General features: G+C 40.6%; 1 protein-coding gene across 6 annotated transcripts in view; it reads right to left on the reverse strand.

Annotated features, from left to right (window-relative positions):
- Window positions 1-4,839, reverse strand: part of STAG2 (STAG2 cohesin complex component) — a 169,616-nt gene that overhangs the window by 85,705 nt on the left and 79,072 nt on the right. The window lies entirely within an intron of this gene.

A 4,839-nucleotide genomic window follows, 5' to 3' on the forward strand; every position in this document is an offset into this window, starting at 1 on the left:
GATAGTAATGAAATGGGATAATGTAACTGAGCTCATTTATCTCTTTAATAAAATTAACCCAAAAGAAGCTAGATAGAGAAAAGTAATTTTTTAAAACCAGAAAATGACTCATAAATCATTCCACAGTAGCATATTAAGGCACCACTTTTTTTTTTTTTGATACAAACTTTGTGCTTGCTAGAGGAACACAGAAAGATAAAGATTAAGAAAGCACTCCAGGGGAGATGCCTACACCATAATCCTACTTCCTCCATTTTCCTCCTGTGATTTTGAGCGTGCATGCACCTGGCATGTTTTCTAAGTCGCCAGGTCTGGGATTCAAACACTACCATCAGCCACGTGGGATCCAATCATCTTAACTACCACACCAGTGGCTGGCCAAAGACATTAATTTTTAAAAGTCATAGACAGGGCTAGCCGGTGGCATGGTGATTAAGGTGCTGGACTCCCAAATGGCTGACTATGGTTCAAGTCCCAGATCTGTTGGGTGACTTTCTCGCTTTCTCTCTGTTCAAATTTTAAAAATAATAATACAAATGGTGAGAAAAAATATCTTTTAAAAATAATAATGATGGTAACTAAAATAATTCTTTAAAAAAAGTCAAAGACTAGGGGTCATTAAAGGTTGATGGAAATGCTTATTATAAAAAGACTAAACATAGATTTTGAAATTGTTTTTAATTTCATTCATTTACTATTTTTTTTTTCATTTGACTAAAGAAAGAGAAAGGTAAAGTGAGAAAGCAAGCCATCAGGGACTCAAACCGTGGTTGGCCATGTGGGAGTCCAACACCTCAACCACCACACCACCTGCTGGTCACTGGATTCTGAGATTTTTAATACCAAAATAAACCTGTACTTTAATCCCATTTATGCACAACCTTTTAAAATCCCTTCTTATGTATTCAAAACAATCATTTAAAACAGGAGTCATCAGGACCAATAGATGGCATAACGGTTATGTCACTGGATTCCCACATACTCGACCACAGTTTGAGTCCTGAATCCGGGGAGTGAAATTCACGCCGGGCACGCGTGCATGCATGTGTGTCCAAGATCTCGAGAAGAGAATGGAGGAAATGGCATTGTGGCGAGGCCATCCCACCATTTTTCTCTTGCTGTCCATCTGGCTCTCAGGCAAGCACACACATCATGGGGATGAGGGGTACTCTCAAAAATAACCAACCAAGGGAACCAGCAGTTAGCGTAATGGTTATGTCGCTGGACTCCCATGTAGTGGCCTGCAGTTCAAGTCCCAGACACAATGTCTTAAAATTCATGCCAGGCACATATGCGTGCATGCCCAAAATCCCAAGAGGATAATGGAGAAGAGATTGCAGCATGGCCACCACGCCCTCTTGGGGGTGATTTCTGGCTCTCTGTCTCTCTGGTGAGCACACATGCCCCACAGCAAAAAGACTCTTAAAAACAACAAACAAACAAACAAGGGGCCAGCAGGTGGCATGGTGGTAAAGGTGCTGGACTCCCACATGGCTGACTGCAGTTCAAGTCCCAGACACAATGTCTTAAAATTCATGCCAGGCACATATGCGTGCGTGCCCAAAATCCCAAGAGGATAATGGAGAAGAGATTGCAGCATGGCCACCACGCCCTCTTGGGGGTGATTTCTGGCTCTCTGTCTCTCTGGTGAGCACACATGCCCCACAGCAAAAAGACTCTTAAAAACAACAAACAAACAAACAAGGGGCCAGCAGGTGGCATGGTGGTAAAGGTGCTGGACTCCCACATGACTGACCACAGTTAAAATTCCAGACCTGGCAGCTTGCTTTCTCACACCCCCCCATCATCAAATTAAGAAATAATAGTAAAAATAAAATTAAATAAATAATTATTAACAAACAACAAACAGGAGTCCTCAACCCCAGGGCCACAGAGTGGCAGGCACCTATATGCACCCTGTTCAGAGCCAGGCCACAAAGCAGGAGGTGAACAGCAAGTAGGCGAAGCTATATCTGTATTTGGAGCCCTTCCCTATCACTGGCATTACAGCCTGAACTCTGCCTCTTATCACATCAGTTATCAACATTAGATTCTCATAAAAGACCACAAAAGGGATTGTCTAGTTGCAGGAAAACAAGTTCAGGGCTCCCACTGATTCTGTAAATTGTATAATTCATTATATATGCCAATGTAATAATAATAGACATAAAGTGCATGATAAATGTAATGCACTTGAATCATCCTGAAACCATCCTTCCCAAACTCCATAGAAAAATTATCTTCCATGAAACCAGATCCCTGGTGCCAGAAAGGTCAGAGACTGCTGATTTTGGCCAACAGGTGGCATGGTGATTCAGAGTGTTGGACTCTCACATGGCTGACAGTGTCCCGAACCTGGCGGCTTGCTTTCTCATTTTCTTTCTCTTTCTCTCTCTCTCTTCCCTCCTCTTTCTCTTTTTCTCTGGTCAAGTTTAAAAATAGTAATAATACGTAAAATATTAAACAAGAAAAAAGTCTACACCCTAATTACAACTGTATAAACACAAACTTTACAGGCAGATAAATGAAGGTGAAATAAACCACCATAAGTAAGTACGGTATCTATGAAGCTCTCTGCTCTGTAAAATTGGTGAAAGCTCTAACAACTGACAAGTATTTTTCTATCTTACATGTAAATTTGTTGTAAAGTCCCAATTGATATTTTAAACATTATATACAAAATCAAAACTATTTAGGTAATACTCTATTTATAAACAAAAATTACAGCTAGCTATTTATTAATGATAAAGAGCCTAAATGGCCAGATCTCAGAAAATCATCCATGTGTACCACTTAACTGAAGTTAATTCTTTTCAGAAAAACTATTCTCTACTTTCGATTAATTAAATATAAACATTATTAAGTACATTCCTTGAGTATTTATTCAACTTTTAAAAGCCATATGGTTTGGGAACCAGCAGTTAGCGTCCCAGACCCAGTGGCTTAGAACTCACGCCAGGCGCGTGTGCGTGTGTGCCCAAGATCCCGAGAGGAGAATGGAGGAGAAAGGATTGCGGCGTGACCATCCTCCCTGGGGGGTGATTTCTCACTTTCTGTCTCTATGTCTCTCTCTGTCTGTCTGGCGAGGGCACGCGCCCTATAGCAAAAACCTCTCAAAAAAAAAAAAAGCCATATGGTTTTAGTCAACACTATAAAGCCAAAATAATTCTATTGCTATAAAATTATACAGGAGAAACATAATTAGATGATTTGACATGGATATGCCTCCAACTTTTTACTATTCTGCTAAAAAACAAACAAATGTAATAAAATCTGTAACAGACAATAATGACCAAAATAATTCAATCCACTAAAATTATAGTGATCATACAAGGTCAACTCCACCAAGAATCCTGCAAGTGCAAAAGACTTCATATTATAATGGCAGTTATAAAATTCCATGGGGAATGGAAATCACACAGCCAAAGTTTTCATCAGAGTATATGTTTGACCAAATACATTTTTTGCTTTATGACATTAAAAGAAAACAATAACTATCCACATTGAGAGACTGAAATGGAAGAAATTATTGTAGTGAAATGGTTATGGACACGGAAGACAGTGTCGAAGGGGAAGTGGGGGAGAAGGGAAGAGTATAGTGAAGGATTTAGGGAGTAAAAATGAAGAGTCATAACATTTTTACAACACAGAGGTGGTTTATTGCTTGTTGATGATAGCATGTGTAGTGTTCTCAGCTGGACTGGTCTGGGAGGTATTTCATGTTGGGTGAGTTCTCTTTGTAATCCAAATTATGTATAATGATCGAATGTTTTTCTTAAAAATAATAAAAAATAAAAATATAAAAACGAAAAAAAACAATCAAGGGCCAACCAGTGCCATGGTGGTTAAAGCAGCTAGAACCCACATAGTTAACTGTACAGTTCAAGTCCCAGACCCAGCAGCTTGAAAAGCATACTAGACACGTGTACATGCATGCCCCAAATCCCAAGATGAAAATTGAAAAGAAACTGCAGCCAGGCCATCCGCCCAGGGGAGAATGATTTCTCACTTTCCACCTCTCTCCCGGTCTATCTACAGTGAGCACATACCCCCAATAGCAAACTAAAGCAAAGAAACAAACATTCACCAGGCACATGTGTATGCATTCCCAAAGTCCCAAAAAGAAGGAATAATAAAGAAGGGAGTGTGGCATGAACAATCCCCACAGGGGTGTTCTCTCTGTCTCTCTCTCTCTCATGCCCTCTGGCACATTTTACGAAATAATAACAATCGATCCAGTGGGTAGTATGGAGGTTAAGGCACTGGATCCCACATGGTCAACTGTGCTTTTCAAGTCTCAGACCCAAAGGCTTGAAAATCACACCAGGCATGTACACATTAGTGCCCCAAAATCCCAACATGACTGAAGAAGGGATTGGAGTGCCCCACCAACATGACTGAAGAAGGGATTGTTCTGTGGCCATCCCCCATCCCAAGGAGGGGGGGGGCTGCTCATTTCTCCCTTCCCCTCTCTCTCTCGCCAAGCTTGCATGACAAAAAGCAAAATCATAAAAAAATAAAAAAAGAAGAAGGAAGAAGAAAAAAGAACACCACACTAGGCACGTGAGCATATGTACCCAAAATCCCGAGAGGCAAATAAAGGAGAAGAGACTATAGCAAGGCCATCTCCCAGGATGGAGGAAGTGGTTTCTTCACTTGCCACACCCCACCCCATCTCTCTAGTGAATGCACACACCCTACAGCAAAACTAAAACAAAATAATAATAAATGAATAAAATCTATTCTAATAATAAAAAATAACTACTAGGGACCAGCAATTAGCCTTATGGCTAAGTCGCTGGACTCCCACGTAGTCGACCGCAGTTGAAGTCCTGCTGA

The sequence above is a fragment of the Tupaia chinensis genome, unplaced genomic scaffold (genome assembly GCF_000334495.1).
Source record: "Tupaia chinensis unplaced genomic scaffold, TupChi_1.0 Scaffold143996_1, whole genome shotgun sequence".
Lineage (NCBI taxonomy): Eukaryota > Metazoa > Chordata > Mammalia > Scandentia > Tupaiidae > Tupaia > Tupaia belangeri.